The sequence below is a fragment of the Sus scrofa genome, chromosome 6 (assembly GCF_000003025.6).
Source record: "Sus scrofa isolate TJ Tabasco breed Duroc chromosome 6, Sscrofa11.1, whole genome shotgun sequence".
Classification (NCBI taxonomy): domain Eukaryota; kingdom Metazoa; phylum Chordata; class Mammalia; order Artiodactyla; family Suidae; genus Sus; species Sus scrofa.
In genome coordinates, this window is record NC_010448.4 from 145,115,014 (window position 1) to 145,128,006 (window position 12,993).

Here is a 12,993-nt window from a genome sequence, read left to right on the forward strand (position 1 = left end):
TCAGTAACTTTAAGAAAATTGAAATCATATCAAGCATCTTTTCTGACTACAACACTATATGACTAGAAATCAACAACAAGAAAAAAACTGCAAAAAACACAAACACGTGGAGACAACAACATGCTACTAAACAACCAATGGATCACTGAAGAAATCAAAGAGGAAATTAAACAACACCTAGCAGCAAATGACAACAAAGATACAACACTCCAAAACCTATGGGATGGAGCAAAAGCCCTTCTAAGAGGAAAGTTTATAGCAATACCAGCCCACCTCAGGAAACAAGAAAAAGCTCAAATAAACAAGATAACTTTACATCTAAAGCAGCTCGAGAGAGAACAGACAAGACCTAAAGGTAGTAGAAGGAAAGAAATCATAAAGATCAGAGCAGAAATCAGTGAAATAGAAACAAAGAAAACCATAGAAAAGATCAATGAAACGAAAAGCTGGTTCTTTGAAAGATCAACAAAATTGATAAACCCCTAGCCAGACTTATCAAGCAAAAAAGAGAGAGGACTCAAATCAATAAAATTAGAAATGAAAAAGGAGAAGTAACAACGGACATCACAGAAATACAAAGGATCATAAGAGACTACTCTATGCAATTATATGCCAATAAAATGGAAAACCTAGAAGAAATGGACAAATTCTTAGAAAAGTACACTCTTCTAAGACTAAACCAAGATGAAATAGAAAAGATGAATGGACCCATCAGAAGAACTGAAATTGAAACTGTATTTAAAAACTTCCAACAGGAGTTCCCATCGTGGCGCAGTGGTTAACGAATCCGACTAGGAACCATGAGGTTGCGGGTTCGGTCCCTGCCCTTGCTCGGTGGGTTAACGATCCGGCGTTGCCGTGAGCTGTGGTGTAGGTTGCAGACGCGGCTTGGATCCCGCGTTGCTGTGGCTCTGGTGTAGGCCTGCTGCTACAGCTCTGATTCGACCCCTAGCCTGGGAACCTCCATATGCCACGGGAGCGAGCGGCCCAAGAAATAGCAACAACAACAACAACAACAAAAGACAAAAAAAAAAAAAAAAAAAAACTTCCAACAAACAAAGTCCAGGACCACATGGCTTCACAGGTGAATTCTATCAAACATTTAGAGAAGAGCTAACACCTATCCTTCTGAAACTATTTCAAAAAATTGCAGAGGAAGGGATACTCCCAAACTCATTCTATGAGGCCACCATCACCCTGGTACCAAAACCATACAAAGATACACAAAAAATGAAAACTACAGGCCAGTATCACTGATGAACATTGATGCAAAAATCCTCAACAAAATACTAGCAAACCGCATCCAACAATACATTCAAAGGATTGTACATCATGATCAAGTGGGATTTATCCCAGGGATGCGAGGGTTCTTCAATATCCAAAAATCCATCAGTGTGATACACCACATTAACAAACTGAAGAAGAAAAACCCTATGATCCTCTCAATAGACGCGGAAAAAGCCTTTGACAAAATCCAACACCCATTTCTGATAAAAAACCCTTCAGAAAGTGGGCATAACGGGAACCTACCTCAACATCATAAAAGCCGTATATGACAAACCCAGAGCTAACATCATTCTCAATGGTGAAAAGCAGAAAGAATTCCCACTGAGATCAGGAATAAGACAAGGATGTCTGCTCTCGCCACTACTCTTCAACATAGTTTTGGAAGTACTAGCCACGGCAATCAGAAAAGTAAAAGAAATAAAAAGAATCCAAATTGGAAAGGAAGAAGTAAAACGATCCCTATTTGCAGATGACATGATACTATACCTAGAGAATCCTAAAGACTCTACCAGAAAACTGTTAGAGCTCATACACGAATTTGGCAAAGTTGCAGGATACAAAATTAATACACAGAAATCGACTGCATTTCTATACACTAACAGTGAAAGAGCAGAAAAAGAAATTAGGGAAGCAATCCCATTTACCATCACATCCAAAAGAATAAAATACCTAGGAGTAAACCTACCTAAAGAGACAAAAGACCTGTACTCTGAAAACTATAAGCCACTGATGAAAGAAATCAAAAATGACACAAATAGATAGAAAGATATACCATGCTCGTGGATTGGAAGAGTTAATATTATCAAAATGACTATACTACCTAATGCAATCTACAGATTCATGCAATCCCTATCAAATTACCAAGGACATTTTTCACAGAACTCAAACAAAATATTGTAAAGTTTGTTTGGAAGCACAAAAGACCCAGAATAGCCAAAGACATCCTGAGAAAAAAAATGGAGCTGGAGGAATCAGGCTCCCGGACTTCAGACTATACTACAAAGAAACAATCATCAAAACCGCATGGTACTGGCACAAAGACAGAAATATAGATCAGTGGAACAGGATAGAAAGCCCAGAATTAAACCCACACACCTACAGCCAACTCATCTATGACAAAGGAGGCAAGGATATGCAATGGAGAAAGGACAGCTTGTTCACTAAGTGGTGCTGGGAAAACTGGACAGCAACATGGAAAAGAATGAAATTAGAACACTCCCTAACACCATACACAAAAATAAACTCCAAAGGATTAAAGACCTAGATATAAGACCAGACACTATCAAACTCTTAGAGGAAAACATAGGACAAACACTCTCTGACATAAACGACAGCAACATCTTCTCAGATCCACCTATCAGAGTACTGACAATAAAAAGAAAAATAAACAAATGGGACCTAATCAAACTGAAAAGTTTCTGCACAGCAAAGGAAACCCTACACAACACGAAAAGACAACCCACAGAATGGGGGAAAAATCTTTGCAAGTGAATCAACGGACAAGGGATTAATCTCCAAAATTTACAAGCAAGTTCTGCAGCTCCATACCAAAAAAACAAACAACCCCATCAAAAAATGGGCAGAAGATCTAAACAGACAGTTCTCCAAAGAAGACATACAGATGGCTGAGAAACACATGAAAAGATGTTCAACATTGCTCATTCTTAGAGAGATGCAAATCAAAACCACTCTGAGGTACCACCTTACACCAGCCAGAATGGCCATCATCCAAAAGTCTACAAACAGTAAGTGCTGGAGACGGTGTGCAGAAAAAGGAACCCTAGTACACTCTTGGTGGGATTGTAAATTGGTGCAACCACTGTGGAAAGCAGTAATGGAGATTCCTCAGAAAACTAAACATAGAACTACCATTTGATCCAGCAATCCCACTCCTGGACATCTACCCAGAGAAAGCCAGGACTCGCAAAGACACATGTACTCCGGTGTTCATTGCAGCACTATTTTCAATAGCCAAGACATGGAAACAACCTAAATATCCATTGACAGAGGAGTGGATCAAGAAGAGGTGGTACATATACACAGTGGAATATTACTCAGCCATCAAAAAGAATGAAATACCAGCATTTTTTGCAACATGGATGGACCTAGAAACTCATGCTAAATGAAGTCAGCCATACAATGAGACACTAACATTAAATGCTTTCACTGACATGTGGAATCTGAAAAAAGGACAGACTGAACTTCTTTGAAGAACAGATGCTGACTCACAGACATTGAAAAACTTATTGTCTCCAGAGGAGACAGTTTGGGGGTGGGGAATATGCTTGGGCTGTGGGATGGAAATCCTGTGAAATCAGATTGTTATGATCATTATACAACTACAGATGTGATAAATTCATTTGAGTAATTTAAATAAATAAATAAAAAGAGATAAAAGCTTGAGGGATAGTGACAAATACAGAAAACAAGCAAAAAATATCCAATATATCTATAATTAGAATCCCCAAAGAAGAAAACAAAAAGTGAGGCAAAAAAATATATTAAAAACTAAAGTAAAATAAAATCTTGAGACTAAAAAAAACCCACTTTGGAGTTCCTGTCGTGGCGCAGTGGTTAACGAATTCAACTAGGAACCATGATGTTTTGGGTTCGGTCCCTGCTCTTGCTCAGTGGGTTAACGATCCAGTGTTGCCGTGAGCTGTGGTGTAGGTTGCAGATGGGGCTCAGATCCCGCGTTGCTGTGGCTCTGGCGTAGGCCGGCGGCTACAGCTCTGATTCGATCCCTAGCCTGGGAACCTGCATATGCCGCGGGAGCAGCCCAAAGAAATAGCAAAAAGAAAAAAAAAAAAAAAACCCACTTTAACCACATACTGAAAACAACAAGGACCTACTATTGGTACAGGGAATTACGTTCAATTTGTTGTAATAATCTATAATGGAAGAGAATCTGAAGAAGAATACACACACACACACAACACACATAACAGAATCACTTTGCTGTACACCTGAAACTAATACAACATTGTAAATCAGCTATACCGTACTACAATTTTTTGTTTGTTTGTTTATGCTTTTTTTTTTTTTTTTTTTTTTTTTTAGGGCCGCACCTGCGGCATATGGAGGTTCCCAGGCTAGGGACTGAATGAGAGCTACAGCTGTGGGCCTACACTACACCACAGCAATGCAGGATCTAAGCCATGTCCGCAAACTACACTACAGTTCATGGCAATGCCAGATCCTTAACCCACTGAGCAAGGCCTGGGATCAAACCCACAACCTCATGGTTCCTAGTTGGATTCGTTTCCACTGTGCCATTATGGGAACTCCCTGTACTTCAATTTTTTTAATAAAAAAAAACCCACGTATTGAATATACACACTGCATATTGCAAAAATCAGTCCTCAACAACTCCGTTCTGAAACTATCAAATTTTAGATAAAAAGTTTAAAAAATTCTTTGTGCAACCAGACAAAAGGAGCAAGAATTTCATAAGAGAAAGAAAATCAGATTGTCGTTGGACTTTCAACATCAATGCTTCATGCCAGAAGTCAATGGAATAACTTATTTAGGATATACAAAGAAAATGTGAGCCAAGAATTTTAAAGCCAGCTAAATAGATCTTCAATGATAAAGTCAGCAAACTGTTGTGAACATACAGAAACTTGAGAGTCAGTACTTCTAGGAGTCTTTTTTTTTTTTTTTTTTTTTTGTCTTTTTGCTATTTCTTGGGCCGCTCCTGCGGCATATGGAGGTTCCCAGGCTAGGGGTCCAATCGGAGCTGTAGCCGCCGGCCTACGCCAGAGTCACAGCAACGCGGGATCTGAGCCGCGTCTGCAGCCTACACCACAGCTCACGGCAACGCTGGATCGTTAACCCACTGAGCAAGGGCAGGGACCGAACCCGCAACCTCATGGTTCCTAGTCGGATTCGTTAACCACTGCGCCATGATGGAAACTCCCTAGGAGTCTTTTCCAAGGAATCAAAGAAGATTCTGCAATCAAAATAGCAGCATAAGAACTGCTTAAATAAGTGAGCTAACAAAGGAAGATTAATGATAGAATTAAACTACGTCATTTTGAAGGAGTTCCTGTTGTGGCTCAGCAATAATAAACCCAACTAGTATCCATGAGGAGGCGGGTTCAAACCCTGGCCTCACTCAATGGATTAAGAATCTGGCACTGCTGTGAGCTGTGTGTAATTCGAAGATGTGGCTTGATTCTACATTGCTGTGGCTATGGCCTAAGCCGGCAGCTATAACTCCATCTGGACCCCTAGCCTGGGAACTTCCATATACCTCGGCTGCAGCCCTAAAAAGCAAAAAAAAAAAAAAAAAAAAAAAGAGAGAGAGAGAGAGAGATTATGGGAATAAAAAGTAAATTGGAAGTTCTGGGTGTGGTTTCTACTGACATGGGGCTTCACTATTAAGTGATCTGCTTCATCCATTTGACAGCAAATTCCTAATACCAGATCTCTTAGTACTTTAACTTGGGCAGATTATATTCCCAGATCAGGTTCTTTCCTTGACTAGACATGGGCAGCAATCGTGGCCTGGCGGCCAGATTCCTGGGATCTGCAAAAGGAGCACAGGGTGAGGGCCTCAGCATTTTGTTGTTATAGCACCAACAAGCCTCACCCATGCCTGGGGTCACCCTGTCCGAGACACTGTATTCTTCTTTTTCCAGAAAATAAACCTCTAACGTTCTGCTTGGAGAAGGAAGCAGCAGTCGTCCAGCAGTGCTGGGTCGGGGAGGGACCCTACAGGTCTAACTACATCTTAAACAGCTGTCACCAAACCCTCTTTATTGTAACCCATATGCAACACTATTTCTTGATATTTCAGATACCACAATTTCCTGACCCTTTTCAAGATCCTGCAATGAAATAAAGTTAGTTCTCAGCGGTCAACAAAAAATTAATCAATAGTCAACCTAAAAAAGAAATGGCAAATTTTATTCAAGTCAACCTGAAGCTTATAACCCAAGAGACAGTCTCTCAAAAAGATCTGAGGACTGTTCTGCCTGCTAGAAGTCAAAGAAGAGGTATATGCATTTTAGGGACAAAGGGTTGGTTATACATCAAATGATGTACTGACAGTTTACATAATCCAGATCTGCACAAATGGTCATTGGGTCAGCGTGAGCCCTTATGAGATTAAGAAGGAAGCTTATTTCCTAAGGAGGTCTGTTTAATGTAGATGCATTAAGACACACTAAAAGGGAGAGAGGAGGCCCAAATGGGCAGGGAAAATTTTTGTTTGAATTTTTCTGCTCTCGCCCTAAAATATGAATTTCATCTTATCATAGCTACCCACATCAGCAGTTTAGAATTCCGCTTCACTGAATCTGTTGAACCATTTATCGCTCGTTCATCTGTGTTCTCTTGTTTTGCTCTCCTGGCTTTATGGGTGTATACAACACACACACACACACACCACATACCATTTTTAGCTGGGTTCTGGGTGAGAGCAAAAAATGAAATGTGTATGCTCAATACACCAGACTTACCCTTTACCTCCTTTTTATTGTTTAACTTAAAAACATAATATAAATATAGGAAAGTATATACAAATATGTACAGTTTAATGAATAGTTATAAAATAAAGGTCCATGTGATCATGACTCCAGCCAAAAATAGAACACGACCAACACCCAGCAAACCCTCAGTGAGCCCCATCTGATCCCAGCCCTGTCACTACCAGGGGTAACGTCCATCCTGACTTTTATAAAAAGTCCTTCTCTTGCTTTTCACTTCTTTTTTCACTTTTCTCTACAGTGCTCATCCCTATGCCATATAATTGAGCTTTGCCTGTTTGGGGACTTTTTTGTCCAGAAACACTGTTGTATTCTTCTGTGACTTGCCTCTTCCCTTCAACATCATCTGTGTGAGCAGTATCCATGTGGCGTGTAGCTCTGATGTGTTCAATTTCTTTGCTGTTATTCCATGATGAAGCCTTGCCTTTTCATTTTTTGTATGGACATTGGACTGTTTATAGTTTGGGTCTAGGATGCATAATTATGCTGCACCCAATTTTTGGACTTGCATTCTTGTACACATACCCAAATTGCTCTAGTTATATGCCTAAAAGTAAAACCGCCATGTGATAAATACATGAACATTCAATTTAACTAAAAAGTCCTGAGTTGTCTTCCACAGCATGTCACCTCACTCCACAGTCAGAGAGGGCACCACAACCCCAAGTGTCCTATGTAAATGGCACCCTCTTAAATGTAAGCTGGTTTGGCAACATCTTAATTTGTCCTCCCACCAGCAGTTTTGAGAATTATTCCCATTGTTCCATGTTTTGCCAGCCCTTGGAATCTTAAATTTTTGTGACTCTGTTGAGTGTATAATTATGTTTTCATTTTTGCTTTTTAGGGCCTCACCTGCAGCATATGGAGGTTCCCAGGCTAGGGGTCCAATCAGAGCTACAGCTGCCGGCCTACACCACAGCCACAGCAACACAGGATCCAAGCCATGTCTTCAAGCTACACCACAGCTTACGCAACACCAGATCCTTAACCCACTGAGCAAGGCCAGGGATCGAACCTGGGATCTGATTCCTAGTCAGATTCATTTCTACTGTGCCACGACAAGAACTTCTGCTTCATTGTTTTTCAATTACATTTCCATGGTCAGAAGTAAGATTGAGCATATCTTACATTTATTGGACTTGAATTCCTGATGGCCCCCTTTTTAACATTATTTTGAAAATATGTATGTGTTTCTGTTATCTAAACTATGTAGATAAAACCTTACATATTTGATACAGTGTGTTAGCCTTGTAATAACTGGGGGTGGGAGGATTTACTGTTTCTACGCCAATATATGTCAAATCCTGAATAATGCCAATCCAACACAGTCTAAGTAGATACTTTTTCCAGAGTTGACAACAGAACTAAATACTAAATACTTTTATGTTTACCCATAAATACACAACAAACTCCATCCTTTAACCCACAGCAATCTGACTTCTTCACCATCTTGCTCCTTACTTTCTAAAAGGTTTTCTTGATCTAATAACATACACAAAAATAAACTCACAATGGGTTAAAGACCTACATATAAGCCCAGATCTATAAAACTCCCAGAGGAAAACGTGGGCAGAATGCTCTTTGACATAAATCACAGTAACATCTTGTTTGATCCATCTCCTAGAATAATGACAATAAAGACACAAATAAACCACTGGGAACTAACTAAACTCAAAAGCTTTTGCAAAGCAAAGGAAACCATTAAAAAAAATGAAATGATAACCCACAGAATGGGGGAAAATCTTTGCAAATGATGCAACAAACCAGGGACTAATATCCAAAATATACAAACAACTCATACAACTCAACAACAAAAAACAACAACCCAATTGAAAAACAGGCAGAAGACCTAAATAGACAAATTCTCCAAAGGAGACATAAAGATGGCCAACAGGCTCATGAAAAAATGCTCAACATCACTGATTGTTAGAGAAATTCAAATCAAAACTACAATGAAGTACCTCCTCACATCAGTCAGAATGGCCATCATTAATAAGTCTACAAATAACAAATGCTGGAGAGGGTGTGGGGGAAAGGGAACCCTCCTACACTGTTGGTGGGAATGTAAATTTGTAAAACCATTATGGAAAAAAGTATGGAGATACCTCAGAAAACTAAATATAGAATTACCATATGATCCAGAAATCCCACTCTTGGGCATATATCCAGACAAAACTTTCCTTGAAAAAGATACATGTTCATTGCATCACTATTCACAATACCCAAGACATGGAAACAACATAAATGTCTATGAATGTAGGAATGGATTAAGAAGATGTGGTTCATATACGCAATGGAATATTACTCAGCCTTAAAAATATATACTAATGACATTTGCAGCAACATGGATGGAACTAGAGATTCTCATACTAAGTGAAGTAAGCCAGAAAGAAAAAGACAAACACCATATGATATCACTTATTTGTGGAATCTAAAATATGGCACAGATGATCCTATCTACAAAACAGTAACAGACCATGGCCAAGGAAAGCAGACTTGTGGTTCCCGGGGCGTGGGCGGGGGAATGGAATGGACAGGCAGTTCAGGGTTTTTGGATGCAAACTCTTATATTTGGAATGGGTGGGCAATGGGGTCTTACTGTACAGCACAGGGAATTGTGTGTGATTGGGTCACCTTGCTATACGACAGAAATTGAAGAAACATTGTAAATCAACTATATCTTAATTTAAAAAAAACAAAACCCAAAACAAAAAAAATATGAAAATACCACAAAAAAATAAATAAAAGTTTTTCTGGGACTTTCTGGAATCAAATGGTCTCTGACACTGCTCATCCTTTTTGGCTGTTCTGTAACATTTGAGCTTTTATGCCACCTTCCTCCTTTAAATAAACTTTCTTCTCTCTCGTGGTTTTCCTCCCTTCTGGAGACTCTTTTTCTTGCCCCATCTCTCCTTTCTAATATTCAATCAATGCTGGTGTTCTCTGGTGCTGTCTTTAGACCTTCATCTTTAGTAAACATTTGGAGTATGTCCCTTGCTCCACAGCCAACTCTAGTCCCTCGTCCTGAGCAAATCCCCCATCCCTATCCAACATCCATAAGGATGCACCTTTAACAGGTATGTTTGCATTGCCTTCTTGGCCTTAGCTGATTGGCTCAGATGTGAACAATAGACCAAAGATGGGCCAATCGGATTCTCACTCCCCAAAATTAACGACTGAGACTCAAATTCTCATGGAAGTCTTTGGCTGAAACTGTGACATAAACTTAGAGCCAGGCAGCCTTGTTTTGACAAGAAAGCTAAGAAGTGAAGCCAGCTATCAGGGAGAGGACAGATGAAAGCACACAAGTATAGAGAAGCAGAGACAGGAGATGGTGAGAATTCCCGGCATGATACTCCTGTTCCCAGGTTCCAGGTCCATTCTCACCCTTAGGTTCCAAGAGACAGTCACAGTTCTACCCTTATTTCAAGTTTCCCCCATTGTGTTCAGACTCACTTACCCTGTTCACTGTACCCACAGCTTAACCCCAACCAACCTCTTCTTTCCTACCTCTACCTATTTATCCTGGCTGATTTCATTCCCACTGGAATTTGTCCCAGAATCCTATGCTGCCCAATTGAAAAGCATCACTGCTTTGTCTTTCTTGTGGAGAGAATTCTGTAGCACAGGAGAAATGGGGTGCTTGGTTGGCTCTTGCTTCATCCCATTCTGGGGCCTGAGGATTCCCAGCTATGGTGTTCAAAAAGGAAGTCATCTACTCCTTGTCTTTCCTTTAGGCACCTGCCATCCTTCTCCCACTTGGCAACCTCACCTTAGTCCCCCTGTTGATGCCTCTTATCCAGAATTCCTTTTTCTCTAAGCTTGGCCAGTACGACTTAGCACCTGCCTGCTCTCCCCAAGAACAGCCATGTTCTCATCCAAGGCCATCAGCACCTGCTCTCAGGACCTAGTTCCTTAAACCCTTCTCAGGACACAGCCCACTTCAGAGACAGCATCCCACAACAGAAAAGTTTTCATTAATCATATCACTCTTTCTTGCTGATGCTGGACTGGACATCTTGGAATCTTTTTCAACACAGTCCTGGAGTACCAACAAATTATCTACCAGAACTGGGTTCTGATGGTATGAGAGAATGGTGATGACATTGGCAAGAAAGAGCCATTTAGAAGGATGTGGGGAAATGTGTTGAATTCTACTTTTAGCCTTAGATTTGAGGAGAAGCATTATTTCAAGTGCTACTAGAAGGCCAGGACCACAGAGGAACAGAGCCAGGGGTGACACCTCTCTTCCCTCCTAGAATCTCTCTGCAGGCTGGGCTTGCTCCCCTCAGCTATCTTCAACCCTGGTCAGTGGCCTCTGCATCTCTGTAGGAACTATTTGCTCTTTCGATAATGTGATGGATAAAAGCACAGGTACCAGAACCAGGCTTCCTGGGTTTGAATCCCAACTCTACCATTTCCCAAACTTAAGAGGGACTTCGTGCAATTTCTTCAACCCCTTCCTCCCCTGGGCCTTGGTTTCTTCATCTGTAAAATGTGATGATAATCGATCTACCTCACTGGATTGTTGTGAGGATTGAATGATTCATATGTATAAAAGTTTAGGCCAGTAAGACCGATAAATATCTTCAACTATTATTATCCCACAAGGAGAATAAAATCTAAGCTCCTTGAAGACTCAGGTGGTCTTCCTCATCTTTTCCTGGCATGTAGATGGTTCTGAATTAAAGAACACAGACTTCAAAGATCCAGAGATAACATTTTAGCTCTCCCATTCAATAGCTGAGTGACTTGAACATAAGTATCATCCTTGTAAACTGAGATAATACCTACTTTATAGAACTGCTGTGAGTATTAAGTAAAATATTGTATGGAAATCTCCAACAATACAGCAAATCCTCCAAAAATGCAAACTCTTATTATCAAGGTTTGGTATAGTGTCATGGCTGTGGAGCCAGATGGCTTGGTTTTGAATTCTGGTTCTGCCACACAGCTGCTTTGGGATCTTGGCAAGTGACATAAGCTCCCTGTGCCTTGATTTTCTTCTCCATAAAATGGGAATAATGCTAGCACTGACTTTATAGGGTTTTGACAAGATCAAGTTAGAAAATACCTGTATGGCCCTTGGCCCAGTGCCTGACACATAGCTCAGTCAATGCCAGGTTGTTACTGTCTGTTTAATAAATGAACAAATTGTAGAGAAGGTCTTAAAAAATGAACTTGGGAGTTCCTGTCGTGGCGCAGTGGTTAACGAATCGACTAGGAACCATGAGGTCGCGGGTTCAGTCCCTGCCCTCACTCAGTGGGTTAACAATCTGGCGTTGTTGTGAGCTGTGGTGTAGGTTGCAGACGCCGCTTGGATCCTGCGTTGGCCGGTGGCTTCAGCTCCGATTCGACCCCTAGCCTGGGAATCTCCATATGCCGCAGGAACGGCCCTAGAAAAGGCAAAAAGAAAAAAAAAAAAAAAAAAAAAAAAAAATGAACTGCTAAGGAACAAAGTCATTAAATACTGTAACTATAAAGACCCATCCAAAAGTCAGATTCAGGTTAAGCTAAACCAATAAATGCAAGGAGAGCTCTGGGATACAGTAGCCCAGGGAACTAAGCCCTTGCCCTGATGTCTTCTCTCACTGGCTGGGGACATGAAAACAACTGGCGCCTAGAATAATAGCTGATCCTTGTGACGAGATCAAGTCGGCTGTTTCCTCCCAAGTAACTGAAACAGAGAGGTCAAGTGACCCCAGCTGTCCAAAATTCAGGTCAGTTCAGAGGCTTCATCATTGCTACACACTGATTTTCAAGTCCACAGTCTCTTCATGTGAAAATGGGGACCTGCTTTCTGCCCATCGCTGCTCCAAAAAGATTGGCAGCCATGAATTTCAACTTTCCTGGGCTGAAATTTCAGCACTAACAGTTGGATAAAGCAAGAACCATGTAGAATCTAATCACAGCCTCTAGAGGGAGCCCTTAGCATAGGCTGGGAAGCTGGCACCTGGCTGGCACACACACCCTCCTGGGATGGGTGCAGCCTGAGGACTGGCCCTCCCCGCGCCCCTTCTGGCAGGCCATCCTGCAAGCGTGCAAACTGGCATGCTGAACAACAGGAAAAGCCCAGGATATGGCAAATAACACATGATTTTTGGCCCTCTTTTCATTCATGCAAGGTGTGTGCACTTGTGAATGTGCCTTAACCCCAATGAGCCTGGTCTATCAGTTGGGAAGTCACATCTGCCTTGCCTACTCCAAGATTTAA